At 38.9% G+C, this 21,065-nt stretch overlaps 2 long non-coding RNA genes across 2 annotated transcripts; one reads left to right on the plus strand and one right to left on the minus strand.

Annotated features, from left to right (window-relative positions):
* Positions 1-1,942: 1,942 nt before the first annotated feature.
* On the minus strand, positions 1,943-2,504 carry LOC143990232 (uncharacterized). Its single transcript, XR_013277232.1, has 2 exons — positions 2,267-2,504; positions 1,943-2,121 (listed from the first exon to the last, which is right to left on the minus strand). It is a non-coding gene; the product is annotated as an uncharacterized LOC143990232 (long non-coding RNA).
* Positions 2,505-6,596: 4,092 nt separating this feature from the next.
* On the plus strand, positions 6,597-11,203 carry LOC143990233 (uncharacterized). Its single transcript, XR_013277233.1, has 2 exons — positions 6,597-6,878; positions 11,025-11,203. It is a non-coding gene; the product is annotated as an uncharacterized LOC143990233 (long non-coding RNA).
* The last annotated feature ends 9,862 nt before the right edge of the window (positions 11,204-21,065 follow it).

The following is a 21,065-nucleotide window of genomic DNA, read 5'->3' on the forward strand; positions in this document are numbered from 1 at the left end:
GTCGGGTAACAGTAACAGGTAACAAGATGCAGGTAGCAGGAACACACGGGAATGTTTTAGAGCAGACAGCACCGAATCTGCGCACTGGCAGTGTTTAAATAGGCCGTTGGGTGCCAAAGCTGTTGCCGGGTGCACGCACGTGCACACACGCGCACGTGCACACACGCGCATGTGCGCATTGATGCGCGCATGCGCACAGGCGGCAATCTGACAGGTCTTGGATTCTCATGCGCATGTGTGCACGCATATGCACGCATGCGCACACCCGCCATTTAAAGAGAGTTTATACACCATCCCAGTGGGGCTGAATATATCTGCTGACATATACCCAATTTATTTATTGCATAATAACAAAATGCAGTGTTATAAACAATTTATAGACATGATGGAATAAGGGTAAAAACATTTCATTGAGCTGAGTCATATTGACTAATACATAATAGTAGCATAGGACTAGGTAGGTATTTCATTGACTAAAACCAAAGCACCAAAATTCATATCAGTGGGACAGTCCAACATTTTCCTAAGCATCCTATAACTCTACATGTCACGAGATCAATCCACAAAACATGTCGAGTTTTTCTTTCGATCTACAAGTGGGATGGAGGACTATCATATTTGGTGCCACTGACCACACCCCATTTTCTCTCTCTATTGAAGATCTACTGTTATGCAAGTTTATTGTTTATATGTCCCACTTGAGAACTTTTGCACAAAGGGACATTAATTGTGATTTTGTAAATATATATTTATTTCTAAATAACTCACATATTGTAGGACCATTTTTTTTTTTTCAGTCTGTACAGGTACAGTACATATGTACACATTTCTCACTAATTTATTATTATTATTACTATACAGGATTTATATAGTGCCAACAGTTCACACAGTGCTTTACAATATAAAAGGAGACAATACAGTTACAATACAATAAAATACAAGAGGATTAAATGGGCCCTGCTCAGAAGAGCTTACAATCTAATAGGGTGGGGCAAGTGGTACAAAAGGTTGTAACTGTGGGGAATGAGCTGATGGAAGTGGTAGGAGATTAGTTGGAGGCATGGTAGGCTTCCCTGAAGAGATGAGTTTTCAGGGTGATCGCCTGAAGGTAGCGAGAGTAGGGGATAGCCGGACCAGTGGATGTAGTGAGTTCCAGAGGATGGGAGAGGCTCTGGAGAAATCCTGGAGATGAGCATGGGAGGAGGAGACGAGAGAGCTTGAGAATAGGAGGTCTTGAGAAGAGTGGAGGGGACGATTTGGGTGATATTTGGAGACAAGATTGGGGATGTAACTCGGGGCAGAGCTGTGAATGGCTTTGTATGTTGTGGTTAGTATTTTGAATTAAATTCGCTGGGCGATTGGGAGCCAGTGTAGGGACTGGAGGAGAGGGTTTGCAGACACTGAGCGCTTGGTAAGGTGGATAAGTCTGGCAGCAGAATTCATGATAGACTGAAGAGGAGATAGCCTATGGAGAGGTAGGCCAATGAGAAGGGAGTTGCAATAGTCAAGGCGAGAGATAACAAGGGAGTTAATAGGGAGCTTGACGGTTTCATTTGTTAAAAAGGGGCGAATTTTAGAAATGTTACTGAGGTGAATTCTACAAACTAATGGAAATTTTTTTTTATGTGGAGATTAATATTATTGATTGCTTTAATTATGCTATTGTAGCACGGTTTGGGTTGCACTGCACTTTATTTGAGGTTTTTGCTTACTGGTGATTGAACGCATCTTTGTGATCAGCTGCACTACCTGTGAGTATATATTCAAAATGGGCATTTTGATGTTAAGTTGTGGGATGAATTTGGGGTCAGGCACTACAACTAGTAAAGTCAAGAAACAGTAATGAGAGTTAAAACAGAGTGCTTTATATCAAAAAAGGTTTTTTTAAGGTAAACCAAGCCTAAGAGAGTGGGATGTTAACGGTGCAATAAATCAAACTATATTCATATTAAAAAATTACAAAATTTATTTATACATAGTTCATAAAAACAGAGCAGTGATCTGTATAATCATACTGAGGTTATATACAACTTTGTGGTCCAATAGATGGTAAAGTTGAGGTAGTTGCGATTGATTTATCCCGACATGTTTCGCTTAATGCTTCATCAGAGGATAAGCCAACTACCAACATAATAAATTCAAAAGGAAAAACATAGATTAATTACACAAAGTACATTTCATTATACATAATTCATACAGGTAATCGGCATATATAGTGTTTAAAGGACACGAGTAAGGTTCAAAAAAATGATGGAAATATGCTCACCCCCATTTTACCGACCCATTCGTACCCCAGGAAAAGTTATATGACTACCAGATGGATAGAAGAATGCAGGGCAACAAGTACAGCAGCCAGGCAATATAGCTGGAGAGGGCATAGACGGCGGCTAATTGGGACAGAAAAATTATATCATATGTCAGCCTACTATTTATACATAAGAGCTATGTTGTTATTTTATTTTATACTATAGTCAATATATAGGAGTAACCTATAGCCTTTTTAAAAAAAATATTTTATTCTAGTATAGCAGTCATTTTCAAATTTTTTGCATTTTTAATTTAAATAAATATTTTATACTAGTGGGGCCCAATTACTTTTTATTTAAATATATCCACTTACATTTACTGACGATAAAGTAGAGTTTCCTTAATATGTTTTATTTCCCAGATTTTATATTATGTCCACCAAAGTATATAGGTCCTTGCCTGGTATAGGTATTTGGATGATATTCTTATTTTTTGGTCTGGAACTGAAATTGAATTAAACCAATTTTTTCAACAAATTTTGATTAATGACTATAACCTCTATTTTACTCTCAAATATGACAGAAGGGAGGTGGAATTTTTAGACCTAAAGATCCATGTTGACTCTGAAGGCCTATTGACCTCCTCTATCTTTAGGAAACCGACGGCTGGGAATACTATTCTACATGCCAAAAGCTCACATCCACCATCTCTGATAAGATCTATACCGTATAGTCAGTATCTCAGGCTCAAACGAAATTGCAGTCAGGAATCAGATTATAAATTAGCAGCTAGAGAGTTACATGATAGGCTAATAGTACGTGGATATACCCATAAATGCCTGAAAAAAGCATATAATTTAGTCCAACAGAAAGATAGAAATACCCTTATTTTTACTAAAAAACCTGCTAAAATAGCTAAAACTGTAAGATTAGTTACCCAACATTCTAATCAAAATAAAAAATTTAGAGATATAATACAGACATTTTGGCCTCTATTATTGGCCGACCCAGTTGTGAAGAAATATGTTAATGAATACCCTGAGATCACCTACAAACGGGCTCCCTCCTTGAAGGACCGTTTGGTACATAGTCATTATATTGACTGTGATAATGAACCCACAATAGGGAAATTTGGCTCCTACCCATGCGGACATTGTGATATGTGCAGATATATGGCTAGCTGTAGTAGATTTAAATTACCAAATGGAAATTGGCACCAATTAAAATCCTGTGTGACCTGCTCCACACTTGGCATAGTGTATTTGGCGCAGTGCCGGTGTGGAGGATTTTACATAGGCAAAACAAAAAGAGCCTTCGCAATACGGATGAGAGACCATATAAAACCAATTCTTAATAGAAAAATGACCACAGCAATTGGTAGGCATATAGGCCTACATCATGACTTTAACCCAGACTATATTAGATTCCAGGCTTTAGATCATGTCCCACTCTCTTCAAGAGGGGGGAGTGTTGACAAAAAACTTTTACAAATAGAAGCAAGATGGATATATAAGTTAAAGGCAATAATATTCCCTGGGTTTAATGAAAATTTGAGTTATCGATCCTTTCTTTGAGGATCTTTGGTCTGGGTGGGGTGTGGGGGGGGGGGGGGGGATATTTGTTGTGTTTTTCCCTTGTTTAGTTTTGTTTTGTTTTGTCCTGTTTTTTATTAATTATTATTTACATAATTATATATCATTCTGATATATCAGATATATTTATAGTTGTCTGTGATATCCTAGATTATTGATATTAAAATAGACTGTGAATTTTGTTTTTGGGACACGAAATGGGGTTTTCTAATAAATATATATACGGATTTCGCGATTAATTTGGTCCATTATCGCGATTGCACCGATTGATATATTGGGGTATATAAACATATATCTCTTTGCTCCCCCGGCTTTTATTTAAAAACAATTTCCATTCCCCATGTGTGGTTTGTCATGCGACTCATGATTGTTTGAGTATCGCATGTAATTATGATGCATGACTCCTGGTCGGCAGCTTTTGGCACTTTGGCATTGGAGAGGAGCATATGGACGCCCGAGGGCACCTTTACTGGATCGGATTTTATCTGGTTTGGCGGGTTGCCCACCGGTTAGCGGTGATCCCTGCGTGCGAGACAGGGAAACATACACTCTTGGAGCAATATGAGGGTGCTAGCCAGAGCATTGCATTAGCTGCGCTCTGGCTGTCCCCTCCTATACGTTTCCCTGAATACCGGTGTTTGCACCGAGGCCTTGTGGGAAATGTAGTCTCCAGATTCCCCTAATGGCTCTCTCGCGCATGCGCACTGCCGCTGTTTACGTCCGCATCGAGCCGGTGACGTCAGACGCCGGCTCGATGGACGGCGGTATATATATTGGGACACAAAACATTCGGCTCTATTGTGGGGGAGCCGTGCTAGGAGGAGGTCCACGTTTGCTGGCTGGTTAGTAACTTTAACATTTTATTGCTGAGAATGAATTTCTTTCTTTATCCACACCTTAATTAATGGTAAATGCATTTTTTCTTCCTAGATATCGTGCAAACAGGTTGTAGAGCCCATGTGAGTGTGCTATCATTCTGGGCTTATCTTAATTTGAAGGAGAATTCCCTATATACTTTGGTGGACATAATATAAAATCTGGGAAATAAAACATATTAAGGAAACTCTACTTTATCGTCAGTAAATGTAAGTGGATATATTTAAATAAAAAGTAATTGGGCCCCACTAGTATAAAATATTTATTTAAATTAAAAATGCAAAAAATTTGAAAATGACTGCTATACTAGAATAAAATATTTTTTTTAAAAAGGCTATAGGTTACTCCTATATATTGACTATAGTATAAAATAAAATAACAACATAGCTCTTATGTATAAATAGTAGGCTGACATATGATATAATTTTTCTGTCCCAATTAGCCGCCGTCTATGCCCTCTCCAGCTATATTGCCTGGCTGCTGTACTTGTTGCCCTGCATTCTTCTATCCATCTGGTAGTCATATAACTTTTCCTGGGGTACGAATGGGTCGGTAAAATGGGGGTGAGCATATTTCCATCATTTTTTTGAACCTTACTCGTGTCCTTTAAACACTATATATGCCGATTACCTGTATGAATTATGTATAATGAAATGTACTTTGTGTAATTAATCTATGTTTTTCCTTTTGAATTTATTATGTTGGTAGTTGGCTTATCCTCTGATGAAGCATTAAGCGAAACATGTCGGGATAAATCAATCGCAACTACCTCAACTTTACCATCTATTGGACCACAAAGTTGTATATAACCTCAGTATGATTATACAGATCACTGCTCTGTTTTTATGAACTATGTATAAATAAATTTTGTAATTTTTTAATATGAATATAGTTTGATTTATTGCACCGTTAACATCCCACTCTCTTAGGCTTGGTTTACCTTAAAAAAACCTTTTTTGATATTTCTAAAAAGGGATGAGGTGTCAATTAATGGGGTACTGATGGAGGTTTGAATCATTTCGTTGTTTGACTTTACAATTAGCGTTTCAATACGCATTTTGCTCTTCTTGATTCAACCTTAGTCAGTACAATAATTTATTGTTAATCTTGAAATGATTTAAATATATATATTATTGTGAATTAGTGTTTGTATTTTATACAGGACGATTTGTATCCCTTTTTTTTTTTTTTTCTTCCCCCTTTTTCCCCCCCTTTTCTCTTCCCCCTCCCTGGGTCATTGAGCATGACGGGTTTTTGTGGAGAGGCATGGGAGGGACTGATGAGCAAAATCCATGAGTCTCAAAAAACTAGCGAGATAACAGATAAAGAATTGGAACATGCTTTCCACCTCCTACAACGCCTATTAGAACGTAAAGTACGAATCTTTTGGAATAAAAAATTCTTCTTGAAGTATATAGAAAACCAAATAGCACCTTGGGGACTGAGGGTCCAAATTTTTCCTAACCTAAATAAAATTGATGATTTGATAAAAAATAAATGGGAAGAAAATCTACAAAATTGTTCACTCCAAATGATGACATTGCTCAATATGCAATTTGAACATGACCTCACACAGCTGGACAAAGCCATTGATCAGTGGTGTGAAGACTACACAACTGTTACTTCTATACCTAGATTTAAGAAGAAGGAACAGGAGATTCAAAAACATATTGAGTCTTACACATTAGACATTATTCGGTCCAAGGAAAATAAATATTTAAGGGACTGTAATGCATACAGTAATGGATATGCCTATAAATGGCCTACTAATGAACGGAATAGAAACTATAGAAATCAACAATCCTATAGAACGAGAAATGATAGAACGGTAAATAATATGTCTAACTTGTCTCCCTCTTCTTCATCCCCCTCTGCTTCGTCTAGCCAATCCACTATCTACAGAGATCTAACTAGAGATCGTCTACCTAAAAGGAGAAAGGGGAATATAGATACAGCACCTGCGGAACCTTCTCACCCTCACCTGCACTTAAGTACTCCTTTACCATCTTCAGCACACTTAATTCTCCCTAAACAGGCACCAATACGTTCACTTACTATGTTTCAACCATCACAGGCACCATCTCTTCGTAGAGCATCTATCTCTACTATTTCTACTGCCACTTCTACTTTAATTAATAACACCTCCACTAGCAACTCTTGCACGGTAAGTAATCCTAGTCAGAATATTATTATTTCTCCCTCGGGCACTTCTCTTCCGGCTGATCTTCGTGTAGCACCGATTTTTTTAGGGAAGGAATCACCCCCACATGTAATGAAATAAATGATACTCCGAATAGATTAGAAACAACTACCTGTTCAGAACTGTCCATTATTAATTTGTCCTCTTATGTACTAACTGAATATGAAAAAGAAGTTCTGAAATTTGGCCTTACATTCTGTCCAAACAAAAATATTGATATATTTGAATTAATAAAGGACGTACATTTATTCTCTCGCAAATTACTTTACAAGACTATGTTTGATAAAAGTGAGACTGTATCCACTTGGAATGTACATGAGGATAAATTGGAGGATAGCATAATTGAGTACCAGGCGATCCAAGATTTGATGGACCTTTGGGAGGAAGGACAGACCTTCTTGGACGACCCGGGAATTTTGGAGCCTGTTGGTCTGACGATTGAGGGTCTGTCGTTCCCCCCTCCACAATCTTTTAAACCCAAATCGAACAATTTCCCTCAATTAAACACTAATCCAAATATTTGGGCATTTACCCAACAAGTTTGCCGAAAAATAGAAAATAGTTCATTTGAGACTGTTGAAAACTCCAATCTCAACGAACATCAATTGCAGGCATTACACTCTTTACAATCTAATTCCAACTTGATAATTAAACCAGCGGATAAAGGAGGTAACTTGGTTGTCATGGATAAAGAGCAATATGTTCATATGTGTCTTAAAATTTTAAAAAACAAAGATTGGTATCGCCCTATTTCAACTACGATAATTATTAATTATGAGATGCAATTCCGTAATATTATATTTAAAGCATACAGATCAGGAACTATTGACAAAAATACCTGGGAATTTCTAAATACTAAAGATCCTAAGATACCTACCTTTTATGCGCTCCCGAAGGTTCATAAATCTATATTGGAACCTCCAGGAAGACCAATAATATCTAGTTGCCAATGTCTAACGGAAAATAGTAGCTCACTAATTGATAACTACTTACGTCCACACGTTACATCACTATTTTCCTATATTAAGGATACAATAGACTTACTTAAAACAATTGAGGGAATGTCTTTACCCCCAGATTGCTGGCTTGTCACGGTCGATGTGGAGTGTCTCTACAACGCCATCCCCCATGATAGGGGGGTGGAGGTTGTGCGGACATTCCTCAGCGAAAGAGGCCCTCGAGGTGCTAAATATACAGACTTTGTAGTTGAACTGTTGAATTTTGTGCTTAGACACAATATTTTCCAGTTTGATCAGACCCATTACCTCCAGATGCAGGGGGTTGCGATGGGGACCAAATGTGCCCCATCGTATGCCAACCTGTACCTGGGGGGATGGGAAAAAGAACTATTTTCGCGAGAAGATATGATACCAATGATTGAAAAGGTCCTTGCCTGGTATAGGTATTTGGATGATATTCTTATTTTTTGGTCTGGAACTGAAATTGAATTAAACCAATTTTTTCAACAAATTTTGATTAATGACTATAACCTCTATTTTACTCTCAAATATGACAGAAGGGAGGTGGAATTTTTAGACCTAAAGATCCATGTTGACTCTGAAGGCCTATTGACCTCCTCTATCTTTAGGAAACCGACGGCTGGGAATACTATTCTACATGCCAAAAGCTCACATCCACCATCTCTGATAAGATCTATACCGTATAGTCAGTATCTCAGGCTCAAACGAAATTGCAGTCAGGAATCAGATTATAAATTAGCAGCTAGAGAGTTACATGATAGGCTAATAGTACGTGGATATACCCATAAATGCCTGAAAAAAGCATATAATTTAGTCCAACAGAAAGATAGAAATACCCTTATTTTTACTAAAAAACCTGCTAAAATAGCTAAAACTGTAAGATTAGTTACCCAACATTCTAATCAAAATAAAAAATTTAGAGATATAATACAGACATTTTGGCCTCTATTATTGGCCGACCCAGTTGTGAAGAAATATGTTAATGAATACCCTGAGATCACCTACAAACGGGCTCCCTCCTTGAAGGACCGTTTGGTACATAGTCATTATATTGACTGTGATAATGAACCCACAATAGGGAAATTTGGCTCCTACCCATGCGGACATTGTGATATGTGCAGATATATGGCTAGCTGTAGTAGATTTAAATTACCAAATGGAAATTGGCACCAATTAAAATCCTGTGTGACCTGCTCCACACTTGGCATAGTGTATTTGGCGCAGTGCCGGTGTGGAGGATTTTACATAGGCAAAACAAAAAGAGCCTTCGCAATACGGATGAGAGACCATATAAAACCAATTCTTAATAGAAAAATGACCACAGCAATTGGTAGGCATATAGGCCTACATCATGACTTTAACCCAGACTATATTAGATTCCAGGCTTTAGATCATGTCCCACTCTCTTCAAGAGGGGGGAGTGTTGACAAAAAACTTTTACAAATAGAAGCAAGATGGATATATAAGTTAAAGGCAATAATATTCCCTGGGTTTAATGAAAATTTGAGTTATCGATCCTTTCTTTGAGGATCTTTGGTCTGGGTGGGGTGTGGGGGGGGGGGGGGGGGATATTTGTTGTGTTTTTCCCTTGTTTAGTTTTGTTTTGTTTTGTCCTGTTTTTTATTAATTATTATTTACATAATTATATATCATTCTGATATATCAGATATATTTATAGTTGTCTGTGATATCCTAGATTATTGATATTAAAATAGACTGTGAATTTTGTTTTTGGGACACGAAATGGGGTTTTCTAATAAATATATATACGGATTTCGCGATTAATTTGGTCCATTATCGCGATTGCACCGATTGATATATTGGGGTATATAAACATATATCTCTTTGCTCCCCCGGCTTTTATTTAAAAACAATTTCCATTCCCCATGTGTGGTTTGTCATGCGACTCATGATTGTTTGAGTATCGCATGTAATTATGATGCATGACTCCTGGTCGGCAGCTTTTGGCACTTTGGCATTGGAGAGGAGCATATGGACGCCCGAGGGCACCTTTACTGGATCGGATTTTATCTGGTTTGGCGGGTTGCCCACCGGTTAGCGGTGATCCCTGCGTGCGAGACAGGGAAACATACACTCTTGGAGCAATATGAGGGTGCTAGCCAGAGCATTGCATTAGCTGCGCTCTGGCTGTCCCCTCCTATACGTTTCCCTGAATACCGGTGTTTGCACCGAGGCCTTGTGGGAAATGTAGTCTCCAGATTCCCCTAATGGCTCTCTCGCGCATGCGCACTGCCGCTGTTTACGTCCGCATCGAGCCGGTGACGTCAGACGCCGGCTCGATGGACGGCGGTATATATATTGGGACACAAAACATTCGGCTCTATTGTGGGGGAGCCGTGCTAGGAGGAGGTCCACGTTTGCTGGCTGGTTAGTAACTTTAACATTTTATTGCTGAGAATGAATTTCTTTCTTTATCCACACCTTAATTAATGGTAAATGCATTTTTTCTTCCTAGATATCGTGCAAACAGGTTGTAGAGCCCATGTGAGTGTGCTATCATTCTGGGCTTATCTTAATTTGAAGGAGAATTCCCTATATACTTTGGTGGACATAATATAAAATCTGGGAAATAAAACATATTAAGGAAACTCTACTTTATCGTCAGTAAATGTAAGTGGATATATTTAAATAAAAAGTAATTGGGCCCCACTAGTATAAAATATTTATTTAAATTAAAAATGCAAAAAATTTGAAAATGACTGCTATACTAGAATAAAATATTTTTTTTAAAAAGGCTATAGGTTACTCCTATATATTGACTATAGTATAAAATAAAATAACAACATAGCTCTTATGTATAAATAGTAGGCTGACATATGATATAATTTTTCTGTCCCAATTAGCCGCCGTCTATGCCCTCTCCAGCTATATTGCCTGGCTGCTGTACTTGTTGCCCTGCATTCTTCTATCCATCTGGTAGTCATATAACTTTTCCTGGGGTACGAATGGGTCGGTAAAATGGGGGTGAGCATATTTCCATCATTTTTTTGAACCTTACTCGTGTCCTTTAAACACTATATATGCCGATTACCTGTATGAATTATGTATAATGAAATGTACTTTGTGTAATTAATCTATGTTTTTCCTTTTGAATTTATTATGTTGGTAGTTGGCTTATCCTCTGATGAAGCATTAAGCGAAACATGTCGGGATAAATCAATCGCAACTACCTCAACTTTACCATCTATTGGACCACAAAGTTGTATATAACCTCAGTATGATTATACAGATCACTGCTCTGTTTTTATGAACTATGTATAAATAAATTTTGTAATTTTTTAATATGAATATAGTTTGATTTATTGCACCGTTAACATCCCACTCTCTTAGGCTTGGTTTACCTTAAAAAAACCTTTTTTGATATTTCTAAAAAGGGATGAGGTGTCAATTAATGGGGTACTGATGGAGGTTTGAATCATTTCGTTGTTTGAGAGTGCTTTATATGTTGTCAGAGAGGGAAGATGGGATGAGCACTATGGCTGCCCGTCTGATCATAGAAGGTAGAGTAAGTGATGTATGGTATTACAATACATTAGCTGCAAAGGATATCAGAACAAAATAAAGAAAGCAGAAGTTTAAGCAAGGAAGTATTAAAAAGCGTTAAAATAAAGTGAAAGAATGATATGCATGTGTTGTGTACAAATGGGAATAATGTAAGCAAGCTAATTCTAATCAGGACTCGAAAGAATGCAAAACATGTACTGAAAACAGTATTAGTGTCGTGTGCACAGTGAGGGCATTGTGCAATACATATAAAATAGAATACGGTGCCTTTTTTGTCGTGAAACTTGGCTAACTAATCGTACTTTAAACTTGTGATCATCTTGACTACATTACCCAATTTGGAATCTTTGCGGCCAGTGAAAAATGGTAGTTTTTTTGGCAAGCAGCATTGTATAGCTAACGGCAAACAGTCTGATTACATTAAACAGCTGGATACTAATCTCTTTGGATGCTTTTTGTAATCATTGCCTTTTGCACTGTAAGGCCGGTTGGACACAGTTTGAATCTTGGCCAGTTCAGCAAGAACCGGCCACGATTTGAACCATTAATGGACAGACTGAATGTGTCCCAAGTTACTCGAATGCTCAACTTTGGTACAACCAGCCTATTGGATTCTCTTGTGATTTATCACTAGTGGCGGCTATAGCCGCTACTAATCTTCTTTCAGTGAGGATGGCTTTCCCTGCCCCCTACCGTGAGAAGACAATTGCTGCTTCTCCTGTCAGCGCTACCTGTGTTGATAGGGGGATCGTGCAAATTTCTTTCCTGCAACCCGAGGTTGCAGGACAAATTTTTACTACATATGGCCAGCCTGATACCATTTTAGACATTTTTAGAGACTGTGCTGGGTTGTATTTGAAAAGCCTGGTGTTGCTTGCATGGATGAGCACACATGGCACGCATGGACATTTTTACACACTGGTGTTGAATGTCTTTTGTCATGCAGCACCTATGTGTACATACCAGTTTCTAAAGATTGTATACGTAATTTTTCCTTAGTAAATTTGCTTCTTGCTGCAAATATAACAAGATGTAAAGCACAGACCTCATATTTTCAAATTTATACACACAAGATCTTTGAGAACTGTTTGCCACGTTCTTTAATTCAACATGACTGTTCTGTGAGTGTGATATTAATTATCAGCTCAATGAGTCTGTTGAAATTAGTTAAGATCTTTCTTCAGTGTATGTTTTGTTTTCTGTTGTATTTACCCATCTTTACCTTTTTTTATCTTGGTTTCTGGGGCGTGTTGTATACCGTGCAAGGCCCTTGTTTCTCTTGGAATGCATCAAATGTACACTAACATCTTCCACAAAAGGACTTGTCAGAATTTCATTGTTCATTAAAATTTAAAAAAATTGGTTAAATATTCACCTGTTTTCATCACCTATTATTGCATTAAGGTCTGCCTGTTCCAAAGTTTTGATATGCTTTTCAACCAAATATTTGTTAAATTAAAATGTACTGAAACACCAAAAAATAAATAAATAAATAAAATAAAATAGAATACAATTATATACAGAACAGACAAATTTCCATTACAATATATATATATATATATATATATATATATATATATATATATATATATATATATATGGCCTTGTCCTCCTTTTGATGGCTTTTTGGTTCATACCTAAGGTATGACTGCCTGTCTTAAAAAAAGGATTACAAAAAAATGCATGCAAAATGAATCAATGCATCTTATCATGAAAAGTGCGTTAATGGGTGTCCATGGTATCTAAATTTTCAAAGCACATCTAAAGGAGCCTTTAGGTCTCTTTCAGATGGGCAGTGGATAAGAGGTAAAAAGGGTTGAGCTAACTTTAGGTGCATGATTTGACAAGTGCCTTGTCAAATTGACTTGTCAAATTTGCCAGTTGAATTCAATGGGGCTGTGCCACAACCATGTGTAATGTGCATGATTGTGATGTAGTAGTGCAGCATTATTGGGTTAAATCAGGCAGTGAGGAGGCGATGTAATACATACACACCACCTCAATTGCTCTCTGAAAAGTGATCTGAATGAAAATAGCTCTTCAGGGGTCACTGCAGTCCACCGTGAGTGTGAAAGAACGCTTAGCATGTTCAGAATAAAATAAGACACATGTACTGTAGCTCAGTCCTGCTCTCTACTTCCACCTGTATACGTGTGCTCACTCCACACACTGCCCCGTTCTCTCCCTGTGATGAGGTTACAATATATCACTGTCAGTAGCAAGGCTATTGGGATATGAGTCAGCTTAGGCTAGGTTCATACCCATGTGTGTGGTGCGGTCCACATTTGCATGGGCACCACAATCCATTCACTTGAATGGCCACTGTACCTGTAGGAAATGCAGGAGAAAGAACCTTTGTTAAAACTGCAACTTTTGCATCAGGCGATTTCCTGCACCCACAAATGCACTGCATGCTTACTTGCATGAGGGTGTCATTATGAATGAATGGGAAAGATCAGCAGGTTTTGGCTGCAGGTGGTTGCGGGGGGGGGGGGGGGGGGGGGTTGGGTCGGCAGCATTCATCGTTATTGATTTACTTCAAGGGACATTGTTTTTTTTGTTTTTTTTTTATTAATACAGAAATTGTCAAAAACTGTCTCTGGGTTTTTATTTATTTTTGACACTTTTTTTTGGTGAATGAAAAGGGTTATACTGTATTCCATACTCATTCACATAGAGGGGGCTGGAATCTGGGGGCCCCCTTGTTAAAGGTGTCTTTCAAATTCTGATAAGCTACCTGCCTGCAGATCCTCACAACTACTAACCAGGGTTGTGAGGAAAAGGCCCTTGTCCCCATTAACATGGGGACAAAGTCCTTTAGGGGGCAGATTTCCCCCCCCATGTTGAGGGCACGTGACCAGGTATGGTTCAGGAGGGGATGCTCCCTCGCCCCTCCCCCTCTTTCCTGGACTGTTGGCTGCATGCTCAGATAAGGGCCTGGTAAGGGTTGGGGGGACCACATGCCGTTTTTATTCCCGGCAATTCTTTTTTTTAAGTTCAGTGGTCAGCAGAGGACCCTGCTGACAGCTGATGACTCTTCATTGTTAAGGGTCCAATGGCCGCCTGCTCAACAACCCCCTATTCACAGTTGTTAAGGAGAAAATCAATACAAAAAGCATGGAAAACCGCATGCAAAAATACTTGCTCAAAAATGCAAAAAAAGCACCGCAAAACATGCTGGAGAACCACATCAACTGCAGCCACATAGATGTAAACCTAGCCTAAGGCCTAGTTCACACCTATGCAGGTTGCAGTTTGCATGCAATTTGCAAAAGTCTATGGAACCAAAAAACTGAAAAAAGTCCCTGGCCCTTTCCATAAAATGCATAGATGCGAAGAAGACCCATAGGAAACCATGTTAAATGGACTGTAGGGTGTTTCTGCAAAACTGAAAACGCACTAAAAAATGCATAGGTGTGAACCAGGGCTTAGAACTGTGTAAGCAGTGATTAAATGTGCCCTTGTGAGTTAAAAACATATTTCTGAACATTATATTATTATAATAAAGTATATGAAAGCATTTTTATATTTCATTAGCAACCAAACAAGTTTTGTTGAGCCTATTAAACACTCCTGAAAAGCAGTAATGAAACAATGTAATTAGTACACCTTTAAGAAAAGTCTCAGCAATTGATATTGTCTTCCAACGAGGGGAAATGTTTACCAACAAAGCACTTTTTCCATTGTTATGAGCGACACCATTATGTTTTTCTTCCATATAATTTCATTAAACCTTCTGTTTCCATTGATTTTCTGCTCTCTAAATACGTGTTGCCATCTTCTATTGAAAGCCGGTTGGAGAGTGTTATTACAGGAGCCTATCTGTTCACGCCAGTCTCTTATTTCTCTCAGTGTGCCACATTCTATAAATATTCCTCCATGCAATTAAGCATCACATTTAGCCGCTTAATCCGTCCCCTTCTGAGCCTTTCACGGAGCTCACATTTGGTTATCCAAATCCACAAAAACAGATAAATCATCAATGAAACACAGGAAGTGGAATGAACAACGTTCAGCGAAGAAGCACTCCAGAGGGTGAGAGCTATCCGCGGGTTGCCTTCTGCATGTAATGAATGATCTCTCCTTGTGTCAGATGTTCCTCCAGCACTCTTCCTAAAGGAGTAGTTGCTTTCAATCTAGATGGTAATGAGAAGCCAGATGGTCTCCTGTTTGCTTAACACAGCACATATTTTTCTTCCGAACTGCCTGCCTTGCATGAACCCAGCAGGAGAGGTTTCCTGATTAAACCAAATCCTGTCAAGAACCTGAGTTAAAACAGAACATAAAAAGGAGCCTTTCCACTTCAAAGTAGCACAATTTCTACTCCATGCTGCTATGAGCTATACGGGTATAATAGAGGTGCCCGCCTCCATCTATTATTCTATATATTTCCCCTCTACTGCCAGCTCATACTCAACACTAGAAAGCTGAAAAATATTGACTTTGAATTAGTAAGTGGCAAGACGTTTCTTGAGCAAACTGCCTTTTCTTATAAATACCCTCCATGGGGTGTTATTATATAGCATAGTGGTTCTTTCTTACAGTGAGTCATTAATACGGCTTTCGGAATGGAATGCGTACAGAACAACGTGTCCAGATTTTCTATGGGCATTGTTAATTAATGGATGCTAACATTTACATTTCTGATTGTTTTTACTGTAACATAAATTTAGTGCAGTGTTCAAACAATGCAAGAATAGTCAATCTCATTATTATTATGTAAAGGATAGATTATACAGCAAATGAAGCTGCAAAGAGTTGTAGAGATTTACACCTCAGCAACTCATTTGTTAACCACTTAAGGACCGAGCCTCTTTCTGATATTTGTTGTTTACAAGTTAAAAACATTTATTTTTTTATTACACCCCAAACATTATACATTTTTTTCTAACACCCTAGAGAATAAAATAGCGGTCTTTGCAATACTTCCTGTCACACCGTATTTGAGCAGCAGTCTTACAATCGCACTTTTTCGGGAAAAAATACACTTTTTTAAATTAAAAAATAAGACAACAGTAAAGTTAGCCCATTTTTTTTTTTATATTGTGAAAGATAATGTTACGCTGAGTAAAATAATACCTAACATGTCATGCTTCAAAATTGCGCCCGTTCGTGGAATGACGACAAACTTTTACCCTTAAAAATCTCCATAGGCGACATTTAAAAAATTCTACAGGTTGCATGTTTTGAGTTACAGAGGAGGTCTAGGGCTAGAATTATTGCTCTTGCTCTACCGATCACAGCGATACCTCACATGTGTGGTTTGAACACCGCTTTCATATGCCAGCGCTCAGGGGTCAAGTCCTGGGGAAAAAAGTGTGGGAACTCCCACCCAAGATCCACTCCCCCACCAAAAAAAATAAAAATTATACGCTTATATGCTCGAACGCTTCAAAAGTGGTATTTTTCATCCAATTTTTGTATTGTGTGTATGAAGCTTAACTGTTAGTACATAATAAAAAACAGTCCTCAATAAACATAAATACGATAATTCTCTGAATAATCAGCATTCATTCAATTGTGTTTCCATGCAAATGTGAGCATCATGTTCTGATCTTTATTGGGGAATTTTATTTTGTATATAGAGTGTTTATGTGGTGAGTTTACACTTTTCATTGAACAGAGTTTGGATAACACAGGGTTAAAGAGAAAGGTCATAAATTAACTGCACATTATCTGGACAGAATGCTTGGGGAGATAGTGATGTGTTCCTGCTTAGGAGATGTATGTTAGCTTGGGGGGCTGCAAACTCTGCAGGGCTCCAACACACACTCGCTGCTATTCCAACCCTTCACATATTTAAACATAAACTTCCCTCCTGGCATTAAACTTTGTCAGGTAGTGTGCTCAGCTTACCACCCCAAACTGATGTTCCTCCTTCAGCTCACCTCTCTCTCTGCATGTCCTGTGAGCAGAATAGCTGATCTATCCATCAGCTAGACCTAGACCCGATCTACCCGTCAGCTAGACCTAGACCTGATCTACCCATCAGCTAGCTGTGATTGACAGGTAGATCGAAGCGGAAGCTGTCATGGGGCCCCCTACTGGCAATGCCTGAATGATCAGGTGTGCGGCACTTACTATTGTGAGCTGTGTTGGCGGCTGCTGGTGTAGCACTTGCCACACAGCTCGCATACTTCAAAGTCTTGCAGGATGTGGCTACTAACGGGAACTGAGTTCCTGTTGTGGAAAAAGTACAGGAACTCCGTTCCCATGCGTTCCCGCAGGACTTGAGCCCTGCCGGCGCTACTCACTTATGCGTTTGCTTCTTTTTTTTATGCCACTTTTATTAATATTACAGTGAATGTAAACATCCCTTGTAATAGAAAAAAAGCATGACAGGACCTCTTAAATATGAGATCCGGGATCAAAAAGACTGCAGATCTCATATTTAGACTAAAATGTAATAGAAAACATTTTTTTTTTGTCATTTAATTAATTTTTTTTTTTAAATGTCCCTTTTAGAGCTGTGGGCAGAAGTGACGTTTTGACATCACTTCCACCCAGCAATTGTATGGAGACGGGTGGGGGCCATCTTTCCCTCACTCATCTCCATACTGAGCCAGCAAGAGGATGCGATCGCCTCCGCCTCTCCCGACGGATCCAGTAAGCGACGGGGGAACTAGATCACGGCGGGAAGGGGGGCCCTCTCCTGCCACTAATTAAAGTGATCTTGTGCAAAATCCGCCACAGAGACCACTTTTATCTTATAGCAGACTGCCCGCCGAAAAGGAGGATATCCGGGTTATGGCAGCTAGCTGCTGACATAACAATGATGTTCTCCTTCAAACAGCCACCGTAAACCTGTGGCAGGCGGTCCGTAAGTGGTTAATGTTATCTGCAGCCTGGAAGTTGTCTTTCAACAAGAGATTTTAAGGTCACACACTGTTTCTGTTGCAGCAGAAAAAACAATCAAAGTCAAGATTCCTACCTTAGGACCTCCCTATAGATCCTCTAAGGTGATAAGCAGCCTAACTGACCAATAGGGATGCTTGAGGCTGCCTGCACACTGGGTTTAAAAAAAGTCTGTTCTCTTGGCAGTAAAAAACGCTCATAAAGAACATTTTTTGTGCAAAGTTTAGATGAGTTTAGGAGAGTTTTACGTTTTTTCTGCTAGTAAGCTCCAATCAGAAACATGAATCAGAAGGGGTTTTATTTCCTGGCTCATAAACGTTGAGCTCAAAATATGCCTGTAATCTTCCTAATGTGCATGGACATACAGTATAGGTTAACATTGAGCTGCTTCTACAGGCAAAACATAAAACTCTTGTAGAAGCAACGTTTTGTCTTATTATACTGCTGTATGGTTTTGCCACCATGCTGCAGCTCAGTTTCAGGGTCTTGGCAATCTTCTTATAGCCTTTATGTAGAGCAACAAATCTTTTTCTCAGATCCTCAGAGAGTTATTTGCCATGAGGTTCCATGTTGAACTTCCAGTGACCAGTATGAGAGAGTGAGAGTGATAACACCAAATTTAAGACACCTGCTCCCCATCCACACCAGAGACCTTATAACACTAGCGAGTCACATGACACCGGGAGGAAAAATGGCTAATTGGGCCCAATTTTGACATTTTCACTTAGGGATGTACTCACTTTTGTTGCCAGTGGTTTAGACATTAATGACTGTGTGTTGAGTTATTTTGAGGGGACAGCAAATTTACACTGTTATACAAGTCGTACACTCACTACATTGTAGCAAAGTGTAATTTCTTCAGAGTTGTCACATGAAAAGATATAATAAAATATTTTCAAAAATGTGAGGGGTGTACTTGTGTGAGATACTGTATCTGCTTTAATAAGAGGACATTGATACAGTATCTGCCTTGTTAATATACTTGTCCCGTATATTGACAACAGCAGTAGCAATGTCCCCTCAGATCTTCTCAAGCCTCTAAGAACGATCTTACTAGATACTGGTTACTCTGAGCAGTATTGATTGGGATCCATGCTGACCAAGATGGTGGATGTGCATGCATGTGACTGGGTGGAGGGGGCAGTGTACATGCCTCAAGGGGATGAGACATGTACACTTCCCCCACCCACTCCTGTGGATGCCATCCCCTTTAGTGTCATTTCCTGTGATGTCATTTTGCATGGAAGAAGTGACTTTAGATAAGACAGGAAGCTGACTTATCTAATGTCACCAGCATAGTGCCACCTAGTGGCAGAAGAGAAAGAGTGCAACAAGTCCAGATTTAGAGAGGAATCAATTGATCTCCTAACAATTGGCCAAGGCAACTATCGCCGGGCAACTAAAATGATAGCAACCCTGCCTAAACATTAGGGTGCTACATTTATTTACATTTTCATAAAGTTACAAACATTAAAACTGTCAACTGTCAGCACTACAATACACCAGCATCCATAAACAATGCAGCTCCAGACCATACCATTGACCAGTTTCTTGTATAGAGGTAAATAAGGAAAATAAAGCACACATTTACAGAGTCAAATCGCATCACCCCAGGGATAACAACAGGTATTGGACCAGGTGCTCACCAAGACCTGCATGTAGTTAACATTTTGCCCAGAGTATAAACTTTTAGCTAATAAGCCATTAATCCGAAGCGGTAGAATTATCATTCATCCCACCGCCCCACACCTTTTCAAATTTAGTTGGAACCCCTCTACTAAGATTTATAGCTTTGTACAGCTGTAAGTTATTATTTATTAATGCTTTCCAAGCCACAATGGTAAAGGACACTAGGTTCTTCCATGACAGTGTGTATGAGCCCTAAATGCTTCAGTATTTTCTGAGTCACTATACCTTCCAAATTTAGACTTTTATAAAAAAAAAAAGACAGGCCGGAGAAGGGATAATGCGGAGCGTGCAGCTTGCCGCAGCAAAAAGCACATAGGAGTTGATTTAATACAGGCAAATAGACTGTGCACTTTGCAAGTGTAATTGCTCCAGATCTTAGAAAATTAGGTAAAGCCTCACTTTGTAAAGAATATCCAATCACGTGCCAGGGAAATTTAAAACACTGCATTTTTGCTTGCACTTGATTTGATGAAGGAAGTCAGTAGAGCTTCTGCTCATTTACTAAGCTCTGGAGCAACTGCTCTTGCAGAGTGTGACCACGCTTTGCATAAATGCTTATCGCGATTTTTTTATCAAAAATATGTAGAAGAATACGTATCAGCCTAAACTGAGGAAAAAAATGTTTTTTTTTTAAAATATATTTGGGGATATTTATTATAGGAAAAGTAAAAAATAATGCGTTTTTTTTTCAAAATTGTTGCTATTTTTTGTTTATAGTGCAAAAAATAAATAAAATACCACCAAAAGAAAGCTCTATTTGCGGGGGAAAAAGGACGTTAATTTTGTTTGGGAGCCACGTCGCATGACCGTGCAATTGTCAGTTAAAGTGATGCAGTGCCGAATCGCAAAAAGTGCTCTGTTCAGGAGGGGGTAAATTCTTCAGGGGCTGAAGTGGTTAAAAAGGTTGTTTTATATTATTTCTTTAGTTGCTTCCTGGTTTCTGACCTAGGCCCAAATTATGTCATAGACCCAAAGTCAGCAGCTGCTAACACTATAGCTGCTGACTTAATAAGCAGACTTAGCCGTCCAGGGCGCCCGCGATGTCGGCCGCCCGAGGCCGACCCGTCCCTCGGCTCTCGGGTCCCGGCGCCACCATTCCTTC

This window comes from Lithobates pipiens, unplaced genomic scaffold (assembly GCF_037356315.1).
Source record: "Lithobates pipiens isolate NorthernLeopardFrog02 unplaced genomic scaffold, aLitPip1_a1.2 Scaffold_18, whole genome shotgun sequence".
NCBI lineage: Eukaryota > Metazoa > Chordata > Amphibia > Anura > Ranidae > Lithobates > Lithobates pipiens.